At 41.5% G+C, this 17,440-nt stretch overlaps 1 protein-coding gene across 1 annotated transcript in view; it reads left to right on the plus strand.

Annotated features, from left to right (window-relative positions):
- Window positions 1–1,790: 1,790 nt before the first annotated feature.
- The window catches only part of LOC138283616 (RNA-binding protein 44-like), a 603,066-nt gene continuing 587,416 nt past the window's right edge, over window positions 1,791–17,440 (plus strand). Inside the window, exon 1 of the mRNA XM_069221553.1 lies at window positions 1,791–1,893. The gene's annotated coding sequence lies outside the window, so the exon portion shown is untranslated. The remainder of the gene's footprint in view (window positions 1,894–17,440) is intronic.

Here is a 17,440-nt window from a genome sequence, read left to right on the forward strand (position 1 = left end):
GATTTCAGTCAGCACCAGCACAAGCTCAAGCACTCGGGGTACACGGGCAAGAAGGGGGGAGCACACTCACAGGAGAGGAAGGCAGTCAGGGACTGGAGGCGCTGCGTGAGCAGGGGAGCGACCTACCCGAGGGTCAGTGGTCGCTCCATTGTGGATATAGCCTCTGTAGTTGTGAATCAGCTTTGAACAAGCATAATCTGAGCCTCCGGTCCTGACATAGAATAAAACAAATTCTAGCATTCGCGCTAAGAATTTTTCAATTCTATTAAGGACACGGAGGCGAGGATTATCCCGCCGCACTGTATATTTATGATGTTGGAGTGTCATGGTATTTTGTTGATATTATGTACAAATTACTGTACGTCAGTGCTATCCCACCCTATTGCTTAGTAATATAAGTATTTCTTATGTTATTCAGTTTTTATGGCCTGGATTTTTCATTTTTTCTAGGAAATGATGAAAAGTAAGGCAGCCGGCCGCAATTTCGTTCTCCTTCCAGTCAAGTGGGATGCCAGTTCGTCTGCCTTTCAGGATTTCGTTTGCAAGTTTTGGTTAAGACTTTGATTTTTTCTGTTGCAAATTTTTTGGATTTTGATTTTGAACCTTGAATTTGGACAAAGAAAGAGGAGTGGCTTGGTGTGATTCAACACTTTATAGGCTTCCTCCTCTATGGTTGATCACGTGTTATGGCTGATATTGGGTCATGTAGTTTTTTACTTTCCATGGTTTTCATTGGCTGCTGTTAAAAATAAAGCATGGAAAGAGAAGCATAATCCTCGCCTCCGTGTCCTTAATAGAATTGAAAAATTCTTAGCGCGAATGCTAGAAATTGTTTTATTGCTGATTCGAGATGATAACATTTTTTGGATTCAGTTTTCATGGAGATTGGTTCATTTTTTGTTCTCTTGCCATGGACGTGCAAAGAAAGAGGAAATACTTTGCTTGCTTTGTGCTATATATTGGGGAGTAGAGCCTGATTGTAGGGTCATTGTGAGGCTCTGTGATTGTGGGAAATGTAGTTTTATTTTTTTCATTACCTGCTGTGCCTTGTAGTATATAGAGAGAGAGAAGCATAATCCTTGCCCTTAATAGAATTGAAAATTCTTGTTGTGAAAGCTATAAATATTCCAGATTATTAGAGGTTGATGTAGTCCAGGGATTTGGAAGTGTTATGAGACCATTTATAAAAAAGAGAAATATAGTAATTATAGACGTTTGCGTTGAGAATCATGAAAAATATTTGAAAACCGGACACTGTAAAAGCAGCGTTCTTGTAAATTGCTCCCTTCTTCAGGGTTCATTGTTTTTTTTTTTAAATAAATGTTTTAGCAATCAATAAATTAAATACTAAACAACAGCATGTGTGCGGATATTTGACTGATTCTCCCAAAAGTAGTTCAGGAAAACAGCAAAAGAAACGGTGCAAATGGCAATCGTATTTTTACAACAAAAGTGTACAACAAATAATCTTTGTGGAAAGAAGTTGTGACATCTACCTCGTTTACAACCAGTGTATGAGTTATGGATATGTATAAGCAAATCATCAGTCCGTTGGTGTTTCTTTTAAGGCACATTACAGAAAGCCATAAACTAATTAAAAAAAAATGTGTATCGGGTCGTGCTTAGATAGCGCTTTCTTTATGGCTTCTTGTTCCATTTACCTGTCAACGTGGACGTTATCAAGAATCCAATTCGACAAACCAATCACGTCATCCGGGCCGCAAGGAGTTCTGGTTCGCCCCGCCCTCGCGTTACGTCGTCTCTGGCGTGGTAACAGTTTTGAAGGCGTGGGCAGGGCTCTTGCTAATGCTTGAATTTATTTTCAGCCAATGTTTGGATTGAGGTGCGCTGCTGCTTGAGCGGTTTGTGGATCACTTCAAGAAAAATAGGCAGGTGAGTTCGCTTACAGTTACTGGGCTGGGTTGTGCTGTTTAATAGGTGCTGGGACAAAGTGACCACCCTTTTTTTGATTTCACACGAAATGACCGTTAGTCGGAGTCCTTCGTGATAGTCGCTATTTTAAAATGGAAACGCCGATTAGGATGTAGTTGGGAGGGTGTGCAGAAATTGTGCGCTAAATGGAGGATGATGTCGAGGATGTGAACTGCGAGCTGTCCAACATGGTTTAGGAAACGGCGAAGCCTATATGCAACGCGCCACTTGTCTGTAGAATCTTTGAGGTTGCTTATGCACTTGTTGGCGTAGTTACTGTGTTGTGTTCCTGGCAGCGGTCGCAATGCGTAAAAATGTACGGAAAATGTGACCCTGAGTATATTAGATATGGTGTGAGACTCGTAGCCAAAAAGAACGGATGTCCTATTGTAAACTATTTTGTTAACTTAACGCACACACCTTAATAGACAAGTTAAAGTAATCTGTGGGGAATTAATTGTTCTAATGGGAAAGCTATGTTGGTTAATGAGATGATGGCAGACGTCTTGGTGTGTTATTGATTTGCGCCCTGGGTAGTGCCGTGAAATACAGTGAAACGTATATCTATAGTGCGGTAAGTTTTAGCCTGTGGAGTAACTTTGTCACATGGTTCCTGTACGCTGAGAACTTTTTAAAATAGGGTATTTTAGTTAAGCTTAGTGTATGCATACAACTATGGGCATTCCACATAATGAAGGCCACTGGAATTATGCAATTTTGCGGCTGTTTGGCATGATTATAGATTTGGCACATAATCCATTATCTGCCGGCTAAAATACAGATTTTAACAAAACAATTCTAGCTCGGACAGTTCAAACGTTCCTAAATATGCAGTGTTGTGGTGCTCCGCAGTGAAAGGCTCTTGGCAAAGCTGGACGTGTCACATTTTTGTTGCTTATTGCTATGTTTGGGTATTAAAACACCAATGAGGTGTAGTCAATGTCCAGACAGTGTTACCAAGTTTAAAAATTAGAAAAATAATTAAGTAATACTATTGTAAAAGGAGCTTGATTATGCTTTATAATTTGACTTTTCTTGCTGTATAATTTACTCTACCCTGCTGCATGATTCGGCCCTCTCCTGCCGCATAATTCCAGTGGCCCTTGACATAATCCTCTGCTTCTTTTCTTGATCACCGGTACCCCTGTTTTTGCCTTGCTGTATATCACACTTTTTCTTTTTTTAAACCCACGACCATCTACTGCATAATATATTGATTATACGTCCATTTGTTTCAAGGAAAGTTGTTAATTCGTGTCAAAAGCAATTTCCTTTCTTTCCTCATGATTGCCCGATCACAACTCTTCTTGAATTTGCAAAACTCTCGTTCTCATATGTCAACTTGTCCTAACACATTCTCCACTGCTATTAGAAGTTCTCTCTTTCCCTTAAGTTTTGTGCCATATCTTTCATTTAGCCATCATTGTTCCCTATATCCCAGACATGGATTGTTTTGCTATCAACTATATATTGGATATACTTTTACCTTTTTGAAGTAAACTGGATATATTTCTTCAGAAGGCCTTATGAGTAATATCACTTCCAGACATTTTGCTGAAAGAAAACTTGCCACATGCCGTATGGTAATGATTACCTGTTCCCGAAACTTTAATTTTTGTGCAGGACTACAATTTGTGTTTCATTGTCACAAATTTGCTACATCCTCTCCAACAAACCAAGTCTCCTGGTAAACATTTTGTCCCAGTTAGGAGTGTAATGGGGTCTCCAGAGGGTAGCTTTGCAGCTACTAGTAGCTTGCTAGTACCTTGTAACGAGCTCCCTGAATTGCAGCTCAGTATGTAATTCAGACGGTTTATTGAGTACTTTTAAAAGTACCCCACCCATCTGTTGCTATTGGTCACTTTATGTTAACCTACTTTTTTGAATCTAGTAATACTCTATTGTGTGTATATATACACACTATAACCTCTCTCAGTATCCTAATTTGAGCTGTATTTTTCTAAGAGCAGGAATTTTCTTGTTGCTCCTCCTTTAACTTGGAGATATTGGGCCTAGTGTTGCACCTGATTATACCAATAATGTTCCAGGCTTAGTCGCTTTGTTTCTGAGGCTATCCATTAATGCTTTATATCCGTCCCACCTCTTTTTACCCAGTTCTGAAACTGTTGTCTGTCTGTCTGTCCGTCCCAGATATGAAGTCTTTATTCACCGACAGTGAGAGTGAATAAAATTACGTTTAGCCCAATTTAACAACTGCAATGCACCACACCCTCGGGGCAGCACTTGATTGAAGAATTATATGAAGTTGCAGATTTTTATGTAGTTTAGTTTTCCAGGGGGTTACCTGCAAATAGCCTTCCCTGGTGTGGCCTATCACACACCAGGCCTCCTTTCTCTGTTCTCATCCATTCTACAAGTTAATCTCAAATGAGAGACTTGATAATATCCAAGCAGATTAAGGACTTCCAAACCTCCTTGCTTAGTGTGTTACAGGCATTGGTCTTTACTAAATATGGCTCTTTCCTCCTTCCAGATAAAATCCGTTCTCTTGGTTTGTATGTGTGCAATATATTCTCTGTTAATATTAAGTCTCCGTGTCTGGAATATCTAGAACATTGTGGTCAATATGGTAATTTTTTTTTAGGTGTAATCCGACTTAATCGAGATATGTCTTGGTCTTCACTGCTTGTCAGTCCCCCCCCCCCCCCCCAGCTACAACAGTTAAATCAACAACGAGTCCTATTAAATTGCATTGGGCTTGCCAGATGGATGAATAGCTAGACACCTATTGGTAGAAGACTATACACACACAACTCAACGGTACACAAGAGGTACCAGGATAGACTACATCCTATTAGACAGGAAACGTCTGGTTTAGGATATAACCCAGGAACCCATCACTCTGTCAGATCGTGGACCATTATAGTGTGTATGGAAATGGCCAGATTATACAAAAATGGGCTTGGGCATTGCAACTAACAGATTCTCTATTAAGAGATCCAGTTGTGATAATTAACATACAAGATTGAAGCACCAGATATTTAAAAGGGAACAATAATAATGAAACCAATGCAGCCCTGCAGCGGTACTGCTTGAAGGCGGTAGAGTACAGCTAATTTATAGCATAGGTGGTTCACCTGAAAGCGTTTAGGAAGGGCACCCTGTATCAGTTGCGAGAGGACTTAACGCAGCGGATATACATTAAAAAAAAAAAAAAAATGCAACCACAAAAACATGGTAAAAAGTATTATGATTAGAGGTCACATCAGAACCATATACATAGCTAGAGCCAATTACATAATAGTGAATTGGTATAAGAAATGTTAGGGAATGGATAATAAGCCTGGCAAGCTTCTTGCAAATCTTTCAAGAGCGAAGCAGGATCACAGTTATGCTGAAGAGGTCAGAAATGATAAAGGGAATATATGTAAGGCAGAAGAGGAGCAAGTGGGATGCTTGATTATTATTCAGCACTGGATGATGAATAATCTAAGGGTTCATAGGATAGACAGGGGTGCTTACCCCAGTCTAGTGGCTTTACCAAAAAAAACAGTAAAAGCAAAATAATAGTTGGGGGTAAATTAATGAAAAAGGAAAGCTGGAAGGCTAGGAGCAGCTTGCAGTTCTCCAAAGTCCCAGTGCCTGATGGATTTTGAGCTAGTTTTTATAAGACAGCCTATACCATTACTTAATTCTAATGTATATTGTTTCTTTACCAGAACTGTCACACTCCCTCTACAAAGGGTCTTGAAAGAAATCATCTATCCTGATCAGGGTGGCTTTGTTTTGGGGAGATAAGTTTGTGATAAGAAAAAAAGCATATCACTTCACAGATATAGGCAGCACAGGCAACTGGAAAATGGCCTTAGCCCCCTGGATGCTGAAAAAGCATTTGAAGGGTGGGCTATCATTTTATGATTGATGTTGTGCAAGCAGTGGGAATGGGGGAAGTAGATGTTGGCAGAGTGATGGTGGCTATCACAAACCCACAGCAAGGATGAGAAGAAATTACAAGTGATCTAGACAGATTTAAGAAGAATGGGATAAGACCTCTGCTAGGTAACTGTAAATTGATCCCGCAAAACATTTTAAGAAACTATAGACATGAACATTTCCTACCTAACATGACATAAAGTTTCAATTATAGAAAGTTCAGGATGTGAGGATTATATATACTTACTTTGCATGTATTAACTAGCAGTGGAAATAAAAATAGTACTTAAACTACATTTACCGTTACAACTTAGGAAAATCTGTAACTTCAAACAACCAAACATCAAGATAGACCAGAAAACTGTGAGAACATCCTGAGTCACCTTTATTTATGCAACTTTGGGCCCTCAATCAGTATCTTCTTGTATGCCTTCACTTACCCTGCCACACACAACTTTAGGCTGTCTTGAAATGGTTTACTATACTACTAAGCTGGTGGTGCCGCGTAGGTTCTCATTATTCTTATAGGACAACTGGATTTGGGTAGCACACTCACTTGTACTGTGGGGGACTGAGCCTGAACCCACACCAGATGACACCTGTCGGCCTAATCCGGGTTTTGTTCCGGCTAACTTGCAGTGCCTCATCTCCACCCAAGAGCAGGGATGATTGGGCAAGCGGGCGCATGACACAAATTACTCCTCAGGGAAATCGTGGTCACTCAAATCTCATCCGTTTCTCTCAGTTAAATTAGTCTCACGTATGCAAGGGCAATCAGAGGCGGAGTATAGTTCAATAAAGTTTTATTGAAGCAACTGCATCTTAGATAATAAAGCATGTATTGCAATAACTAGGACGATGAAGCATGATAGGATGAAAATTGTGAAAAGCAGAGTAAAACATAAAAATAACGCTACCATATTGTCACTACGGTGTTTTAGAATAGTTCCTACCTAGATTATGTTTGAGCACATCATGTTAAGCTCTAATTTTGCCCTTCAGGTTCCCCTGGGAAGAAGACATCCCTCATACCTGAGTAAGAGGCCTGTAGTTTACATAAGCAGCTGCACCAAAGCAATCAGCATACAGTCGTGGTCATCTGGCTGAAATCTCCCTCTAAAGTACATGGGTCAAAGTAGTGTTTTTATAATAAAACAGCTGCTGTTCCAAGAAAGGATCCCCATGTAAGAGTGTCTGTTTCTGTGAGCATTAGAGACAAAGCGTACCACTTTTGTCGCCAACCTATCTTACTGCAGCCTTGAGAAAAGCAGAGAGTGAAAGAAATGTCTTGTTTAAGAACGCAGTGCCGGCCTAGGTAAAGAACATCTAGATAGAGAAAATGAAACAAGACCGCAAATGTGGCTATTGTTAAAATAATAAAAACAAACTTGAATAAAATATATCTAGGTTAAAGTGCACAGAGACAGGCCTAGTATCCTAAGCTATAGTGTATAAAACTATAGCTAAAATGGCTACACAACACCCTCCCAGTGCCGGTTCAAAGCCTAATTATGTATAAAAGCTACTAAAATTCAACCTAAGGCATGTATGTATATGTATGTGTATATATATATATATATAATGTGTGTGTGTGTGTGTGAGTGTGTGTGTGTATATATATATATATATAAACACACACACACACCAGTAATAACAAGTTATGACACATGTATTAAAAGGGCAGGAAATCTTCCACTTCAGCAGGTGGTAAATTAGGAAGTTCACCGCTAAGGAAAACGAAGAAGCATTTGTGTTCCAAAGCATTCCGTGGTGTGCCCAACAATGAGTTCAGAGCTGCATAATCCACAAAGGTCAACTCATAAACAACTTCCCGTATCAACCACACCCTCAACGCGTATGTCTGTTAATGAGCCCTCAACAAGATCATCAACAGATCAGCATCCATTGAAAGGAAGCGCTGCGTAGAAAGACAAACATTCAGTGCATATTCAAGCAAGCACCAGAGGCACCGAAACGCAGGCTGCACACAATGCAAAACCAGCCTGAATGACAGAGACCAGTCACACCCCAGTTGCTCCAGGAGTGATGTTCCAAAGTACTGCATCATGCGTTCACGACACAGCTACGCTGGTGGAAGTGCTTTCAGTTTTCCTTGTTGCAGCGGGACAGCCATTGCGCAGAAAAAGTTGCAATAGCAAAATCCCACCTATTATAGCCAAAGTTATTGGAAATCCCCTGAAAATACTGGAGAATATTGAGTGGATGGCTCAAGGTATTAAGCTGAATATAGAGAAGGTGTGAACAAAACCAGAACCAACAGCCTTAAAGAAAGTTGCGATTCCAGTAGTACTGGATGCATTAAATATTCGTCCCACAAGTTTGCCAAAGTGTCTCGGAAAGTTAGTACTTAAAAGGGACTGTATCTTTGCGGATGACCTCGCAACCTGAAGCGCTTAGGTCTCGTGTGCGGATGTGAGCGCCACATGTTTTTGAAACAATAAAGCCTTGAGTCTGCTCAGCCTGTCAAAATTCACATTTGAATTAGTGATATGGGGCCAAATCTCAGCTACTTCCCTCTGTCGTATAGGAGGGAAAAGTACGTTCCCGCAGCACGTAGCAATCTTAAAGACAGAAACAACAAACTGTGTGGCTAGCATCCCACAACAGCTCTCACTATTGAGGAGGACATAGCTGCCGTTCCAGAGCACCTGGAACGCAGATCTAATCAAGTGGATTCAGACTCCCTCCAGATAATAAGCCAAGTTTGCTGCTGAAGCGTTGCACGCCCTGTGCATGGACAGCAGTTTAAAAACCATAGAATGGGTGACAGAAGTCTTGCGTTTACAACCACTAAGAAAGAACACTTTCATGCCACTAAGACATTTGTACGAGAAGGGTAGCTCCCACACCTCATGGATGTAACTATCTCCTAGCCTTTCATATCTGCCCACTGTAATGTGTTTTAAGCAGGATGTGAATTAAAGTGTTGAAATGGGCAGATTGACGACCCCGTATATTAGCCACTCAGCGATGGTATTTCAGCCACGGTAAAAGGCAACTTTTCTAATTTTTCAATATTTAACATGACGTAATTTGTTTCTTTCTTAGCCAGTAGTTGTTGTTGTGTTAAATTAAATGTGGAAAATATGTCCCTTGCGCTAACGTGTTGTCATGGAACGCGACCTGCCTTCTGTGTTTGTAGTGTCCATTCTAACTGCATAATGGACCCTAGTTGATTTTTCCATGGTGTAAAGAGGACATGTCACTTTGTTTCTTCTGCAATATATAAAATACAATGTTGTTTAAAGTGTATATTCGACTGAACAGGGTAATAATCCCATTACCTACAACAGCTAATGCTTTCTGTAAATGTTCCTGATGTATTTGCCGTAACCGGGCAGCAGCTTCTTGTTAAGAAAGCTTCCAAATTTAATTATAGACTGCATATAGACTTCCAAACTGGATTCCGCCCAGATGAGGCACTGAATCGGCACTCATAGCAATCTGGGATGATCTTAAAAACAGTCGACCGCAATGGAGTTGCTGCACTACTTCTCTTGGACCTCTCGGCTGCCCGGTTGACCATGACACCCTAATTCAAAGACTCCACGAAGCCGGCATACAAGGGACTGCTCTCGACCGGATTACTTCCTACCTTCAAAAAAGATCTGATATCATCTACTTGCCCCCCTTCTCGTCCAAACCCTACCTCACAAAATCAGGGGTCCCCCAAGGATCCATCATCTCACCTTTGCTTTTCAACATCTACATGATATCATTACCAGAACTGATCAATGATTTCCATCTCACATGCTACAACTATGCAGATGACACACAAATACTACTTAAATTAGAATGCCCCAAAAACATTGAAAACTCAGAAATCGTCAGTTGCCTCAGAGCCGTTGATCAGTGGATGACCTGGAGCCATCTCAAACTCAATACCTCCAAAACAGAAATACTCATATGTGGTAACTGGAAAAGTTATGACCCTCTGTGCGTCTGGCCTGACGATCTCAGACCACCTCCTCAATTATCCAAGGAAGTTAAAAACCTTGGAATCTCCATGAATTCCAAGTTAACTATGAATGCCCAATTGGATAAATTAGCACGAACAAGCTTCATCACCTTGAAGACTCTACGACGCATCTTCCCCCCCCACATCGGATTTCCACACAAGGTGCAAGCTACTGTCTCACTTGTACTATCCAAACTGTATTATGCCAGTGGCCTCTACCATGGATCATCTCTATCTATTATGAAAAAACTACAATGTATTCAGAACTCCGCAGCCAGGCTACTATTACATGTAAAGCCGCAAGTCCACATCTCCCCTGTCTTGAGAGCACTACACTGGTTACCCGTTGCCAGAAGATGCACTTTCAAGCTGCTTTGTATCACCCACAAAGCTGTACATGGAACAGGACTGCTTTTTATCAGAAACAAAATAACCAAATGCATCCAACAAAGAAACCTCCGCTCAAGATTGGCAACCCCACCTTAGAACACCACCATACAAGAAAAAGACTATAGGTGGTACATCCTTCTCCGTTCAGGCAGCCAAATCTATGGAATTCATTACCCCCAACTATGAGAGCCACAGATAACTTTCTTGTCTTCAGAAAACTGCTCAAGAGTTGGCTCTTTCCTTCATAACCACCATATTCAAACAGCTATGGACTGCATATGCCTATGTTGATAAATATTTTTTCTGATTATGTGTCTATTTCTAGTTATGTATAGTTCTTTAGAAAATATGTCTCGCTACTATATCATAACAATAAAATACACACACACTCTTTAACCTCTTAGCTGCTGAGCCCTTTTTTGGCTATTTGGGGTAGTTTGCTCTTAGGCCTTCATATCATTTTGTCCACATAAGCTATCCATGCCAAATTTACGTCCTTTTTTACCAACATCCTAGGGATTCTAATGGTACCCAGAGTTTGTGGTTTCCCTTGAAGGAGACCAAGAAATTGGCCAAAATACAGTTCAAATTTCGTTTTTTTAAAACAAATGGGGCAAAAGGGCTGCCGAAGAAGGCTTGTGGTTTTTTTCACTGAAAATGGCATCAACAAAGGGTTTCTCGTGCTAAAATCACCGTCTTCCCACCTTTCAGGAACGGGCAGACTTGAATCAGAAAACCACGTTTGTCAACACAATTGTGACATTTTACTGGGACATACCCCATGTTTACTATTTTTGGTGCTTTCAGCCTCCTTCCAGTTAGTGAAATGGGTGTGAAACCAATGCTCGATCCCGGAAATCTAAACATTTCTGAAAAGTAGACAAAATTCTGAATTCAGCAAGGGGTCATTTGTGTAGATCCTACAAGGTTTTCCTACAGAAAATAACAGCTGAAATAAAACAATATTGAAATTGAGCTGAAAAAAACAGCAATTTTTCTCCACGTTTTACTATGTAACTTTTTCCTGCAGTGTCAGATTTTTTTAAAAGCAATATACCGTTACGTGTGCTGGACTCTTCCGGTTGCGAGGATATATAGGGCTTGTAGGTTCATCAAGATCCCTAGGTACCCAGAGCCAATAAATGAGCTGCACCTTGAAATGGGTTTTCATTCTATACCGGGTATACAGCAATTCATTTGCTGAAATATAAAGAGTGAAAAATAGGTATCAAGCAAACCTTTGTATTTCCAAAATGGTCATAAGATAAGGTGTTGAGAAGCAGTGGTTATTTGCACATCTCTGAATTCCGGGGTGCCCATACTAGCATGTGAATTACAGGCCATTTCTCAAATAGATGTCTTTTTTACACAGTCTTACATTTGGAAGGAAAAAATGTAGAGAAAGACCAGGGGCAATAACACTTGTTCTGCTATTCTGTGTTCCCCCCAAGTCTCCCAATAAAAATGGTACCTCACTTGCGTGGGTAGGCCTAATGCTCGCGACAGGAAACACAACATGGACACATCACATTTTTACATTGCAAAAAACACGTCAGATTTCAAAGTGCCTAGCTGTAGATTTTGGCCTCTAGCTCAGCCGGCACCTGGGGAAACCTAGCAAACCAGCACATTTTTTTAAATTAGAGCCCTAGGGGAATCCAAGATGCGGTGACTTGTGGGGCTCTGACCAGGTTCTGTTACCCAGAATCCTTTGCAAACCTCAACATTTGGCAAAAAAAACACATTTTCCTCACATTTCGGTGACAGAAAGTTCTGGAATCTGACAGGAGTCTCAAATTTCCTTCCACCCAGCGTTCCCCCAAGTCTCCCGATAAAAATGGTACCTCAGTTGCGTGGGTAGGCCTAGCGCCCACAAATGGAAATGGCCCAAAACACAATGTGGACACCGCATTTTTTACCAGAAAACAGGTGTTTTTTGGAAAGTGCCTACCTGTAGATTTTGGCCTCTAGCTCAGCCGGCACCTGGGTAAACCTAGCAAACCAGCGCATTTTTGAAAACTAGAGACCTAGGGGAATCCAAGATGGGGTGACTTGTGGGGCTCTGACCAGGTTCTGTTACCCAGAATCCTTTGCAAACCTCAATCTGGCTACAAAAACAAATTTTCCTCACATTTCAGCGACAGAAAGTTCTGGAATCTGACAGGAGTCACAAATTTCATTCCACCCAGCGTTCCCCCAAGTCTCCCGATAAAAATTGTACCTCACTTGTGTGGGTAGGCCTGGTGCCCGCGACAGGAATAGATCACACAACGGTCAATGTTGGTCCTTACATGAGGCAGCTGTTGACCCTGGGGTGATCCATTCCTGACTCAGGCACTAGGTGTAGGCACTCAAGTGGGGTAGTGTTTTTATCAGGACAGGTGAGGAATCACTGGGTGGTAGGAATTATGTGGATCCCAGCATATTCCTGTAGTTTGTGTGACAGAAATGCAAGAAAAATAGTTTTTATTCAACATTTCAGCTTTGCAGGGTATTCTGGGTAAGAAAACTTTGGGGATTCCACACAAGTCACACCTCTGTGGACTCCCCCTGAATGTCTAGTTTCCAGAAATGTTTGGGTTTAGTGTGTGCCACCCAACCCAGGACCAAAAACGCAGGTGCCTGCCTTACGAAACCAGTTTGTTTTGCGATAGATAATTTTGATGTCTCCACAATACGATTTGGGCATTGGAATTTGGGTCTGAACTAAATTGGGGAGCTTCCAAGAGATAGATAGATAGATAGATAGATAGATAGATAGATCTATCTATATCTCTCTCCCTCTCCCTCCGAAAGGACTGTCCTCATCACCTCCCTCATAATTTACTAGAAGAGGAGTTATCGAATGGGACTCCTCCGACTGAAAAATCACTCCCAGAGTCTGCGCCATTGTCCTATCTCTCAGTATCTGCTGTCTGTCTCTGATCCTATGTCAGAGCTGTCCTCTATAACCCGAGTGACGGCAGCAGTCATCCATCAAGATGCCATCTCTGCTGTTGGTTAAACTGTTGCTCTAAAACACTAGCCTACGTAGACAGTCACAAAATCTATGGTGTGTGTGTGTGAGACGTGCCACAGTAGAGGCCACCTTACCTGCTCTTCTACCCTCAATCAGCACGTTCTTTCAAGACACTCAAAAAACACCTTGTCACATACCATTCGTCAGTCTTTAGCACCTCCTGCGCCCAGTCCAACAATCATTATTGGTGCTCCCACTCCCTCCTCCTCGGATTCCCTCATTACCACCCAGCAAAAGTGCCCTTCATCTCTCCATAGCCGCCCTCCACCCTGCACATACATTTCATTTGTATTATAGCGCAGGTAATGGCTGACTTTACTAATGTGCTCAGCTATTTACATATAATACAGATTTGCTCTTTGCAGTAGGCATATAAACCTTGTGCACTTCTTTATGGCACTAAAACTGCCACTAGACAAGTCTGACCCTTTTGTAGCAGAAACATAATCACAATACTTACTTGACTTTTTTATTGCTGCCTGAAAGCTACAGTTGAAAAGCGTCAGTTGAAGTATGTGCATTGCTTTGAAGACACAAGCTGCAACTGCAAGACAACTGGTGGCAAAAATCTCTCTCTCTCTCTCTATATATATATATATATATATATACAAAAAAATATTGCCCCCACAGGGGGTCGCCCTGCCCACGGGCGCACCCCAGTCCATTTCCTTTAAATAAAATTTAGCCCCGGGGGGGGGGGGGGGCGATCGCGCCCCCCCAGGGGGAACCTACCTTTAAAAAAAAAATAAAAAAAATATATATATATATATATATATATATATATGCCCCCGGGGGTGGGGGGCCGACCCCCCCCCCCCCCCCCCCCCCCCCCCCAAGTGAAATCCCTGGTGCTGCGATCGGGGGCCAGGAAACACTTTCAGGAAGGCCTCGTAAGAAAGGGGAGAGTCTCCCCTTTCTTACGAGGCCTTCCCGAACGCGGGGAAGGCCTATGACGTCACTGAGGGGCGGGGGGAGACACGGAAGAGCTTCTGTGTCTTCCGGGGAACAAAAAAACAAACAAACAAATAAATTCTCGGGTGCGGCGCACCCGAGGATTTATTAACCCCCTCCCTGGTGTCGGCAAGGGGTTAAACCTGTTTGACTACGTTTATTTACCCATGGTTCTAATTATGTATTGTATGTACATATGTGTGTGTGTGTATTCGTGGGTGTGTGTATGTATGTATATGTGTGTGTGTATGTATGTATGTATGTATATGTATGTGTATATATATATATATATATATATGTGTGTGTATGTTCTGTGCTTGGCATGTTCGTGGGTCATTGCGTGGCTCCTGGGTGGGTTGTTATACTAGAAACCTATGAATTCCTGCTCTCATCTTATCACACTTATCTACCCATCATCATATGTCATGCCTCTATCAATCTATCCTCCATTCCCACTCTGACTCACCCAAATCCATTCTACTACTTTCATCTCCTAAATAAGTCTGCCTAAGCTGTTCCCTCCTCTTCCACATCTAACTCACCAAACCTCACTCTACTACCATGACCTCCCAGGCAACCCTACTAAATTCTCCCTCATTTATCTCACCCAGCTACTATGATCGCCCTAACCCTTCCACAGACTTTTCCCTCCTCCTTCCCAAGCCTTTGGGATGAGTAAATGAGGGATATACTCCCAATTAACACTTCTGGATTTCTTTCCTGCTCCACCCCTCCATTACATCAGTCAATCTAACTAACAAACTCTTATATCCGCGGCTCAATTTAACTAATAATAATACTAAAACTGTACTCATATTTCCCGACACTAATCCATCACTAATTCTTGCTGGGTTCCGGAGTAACGTGCTACTCGCCGAAAAGTGCTTCGACGCCTCGTCAGAGGTAGTAAGCGCTATATAAATACTATTACAATACAATATAAGAAGCGCTTTCTGCGTTGTTTAATGGGGCCTAACAGGAAATCCTGTAAGTCAGTGTTATTAGAAGGGAAACTAAGGTGTTCTCTAAAAGCATCTTGTGAGGAACTCCGTAGCCATTGCTGGCATAGTTTCCCTACACAGTATGTTGTTACTTTTCCCGCATGTTATGACACACAGCAAGGGTCAGCCTATTTGTTCTTAAAAAATAAATAAATAAAAAAAAACATGGAGTTTATAAAATGTTTGACACCCAGTGGTATCTGTTGGCCACAATAACCACCCACCAGGACGTGAAAGTGAAGCATTAAACGTGCCATTCTGGACCCGCTCATCGAGCTGACCTTCAGTTGCATTTATATACTTTTGCCATTTGTAAAATTTTGCAGGGGCAGGAATACTGGGCGCTTTCAAATCCTTAACTTTTACTAAGCCTAAACAGCTTGTCTGTTGTACAGTTTAATTTAAAAATATCATTTGAACAGGTATCGGACATGCTGTAAATAAAGCTTCCTTTCACATTTATTTGCCAGTTTTTTGTTCCCTACACACTAAGTCGGTCTACTTCAACCAATATTCACAGACTTCCACAGCCAACCGGGAAACAAAGGAATCCGAATAAATGAATTTTGTATCGGTCAATAAGATAAGTAAGTTTTCCATAAATGGCAATTTGAAATAATATCAAAGCATTTTTAACATTGTGCCCAGAAAAATATGCACATTTTTCAGATTAAGTTTTAGAACTCCCTTGTGGTGGAGTCGGACAATGTTCCCATTGTGTGTAATGTAAAAATAGTTTTCGGGGTACGTGCTCTGTAAATGAAACGGTGTCCATAATAATTAGAGCAAAACATGTCACTATAATTTTCTTTGGATCGATAAACATCCTCACTTTCAAATACAGTATAATTCTGCAATGCAGTCATCATAAAATCAACTGTTTTCACATCCCAGTCATCAGAAACAACTCCGGGTATTATTACATCGTTCATAGAAAGTTTAAACACATATGGTATTTGAACGACCTCCGTTGAGCCATATATATCAAATGTGACTTTATCCCAAACAGACCTATCAGGAATTGGTTTAGCTGGAATGTTCACAAAAGACAAGTCTCTGCGGACCTTGTGAGAAGAAACATGGGGTTTTAGGACCTCCTCCACCAGTTAGTGTTGATTTTTCAGGAAGGTAATAACCATGCATTGATAGAAAGTAATAACAGAGCCAGTCCAAAGGAGGTAAGCTAACGTAGTCAAGGAAAGCCACAGATAGTTCCATGGGAGAATAAAGTTATTTGTTCTAAGCTAATTTATCATCGTACATGTTTTTGGCAGTTCAGATGTAGAAGAGGCAGATGAGTCTGAAAATGTGTCATTGATGTTCGCTAAGTATCCAGAAGCAGTTTGTTTTAAGACTGGAGCTGTAGTTGAAGGAGGAGAACAGGTAGGGGTCTTTTGCGGTGGTTCACTGTAAATGACTCCATCAGTTTGTGTAGAAGTCGAGTCAAATCAATTTAGCAATTTCCGTGTTGCTTGTTGTAATAGATGTTAGTGGAACTAATGCAAGATCATTTTCCATCCTCCCCAAGCTCGGAGAGATGTCAGCATTGCTGCTCAAAACTTGTAGAGGGTCATCTTGACCAGTAGTGAGAGGGATTCGGATACTACTGGTTGTTTCTCTTGGTCTGTTGTGCAGGATCGGCCACATGGTGTAACTTGACATTGTTGATGGAGACAAAGCGGTTTTCTTTAGAACCAGGCAGCAGTGGTAGTGACCGTTCTGGTACCGTGTATTCCCAGGACTGGGACCGGTGCAAAATAGGAAAGACCAAACTCCTTTTTCACAGCAACTTTATCACATACTAGAATCCAGCTGGTAGGTGTTATTGGTACATCCTTTATTCCTACGGAGGAAGCACTGGCAGAAGTGTTGTCACAGAACTGTTGTAATTCCTGCAAGACAGTGACACATTCATTTATGTCAAAAGGTGTTTCTGTTGGCTCCACGCCAGGACCATCAAGATCTGGAACATACATTCGACTTCCAAACAGGCACTCGTATGAAGTACAACCTCCCCCTGGGATCTTCTAGTCAGATTATTAAGTGCTCTCTGGACTCCATGCAGGTGATTAAGCCAACTAGGATCCGTGCCTAATATTCTGGCTGTTAAGGATTGCTTTAAATCTCGGTTTTGTTGCCCCACAATACTATTTCCCTTGCGATGAAATGTAGACGAGTAACGGAGTTGGACCCCTAACAAAGCCATGGCGTCCCTGAATGCCCTTGAGGTGAAAGCAGGGCCCTGGTCACAGTGGAAAGCCTCAACTGCATATG

This window comes from Pleurodeles waltl, chromosome 3_1 (assembly GCF_031143425.1).
Source record: "Pleurodeles waltl isolate 20211129_DDA chromosome 3_1, aPleWal1.hap1.20221129, whole genome shotgun sequence".
NCBI lineage: Eukaryota > Metazoa > Chordata > Amphibia > Caudata > Salamandridae > Pleurodeles > Pleurodeles waltl.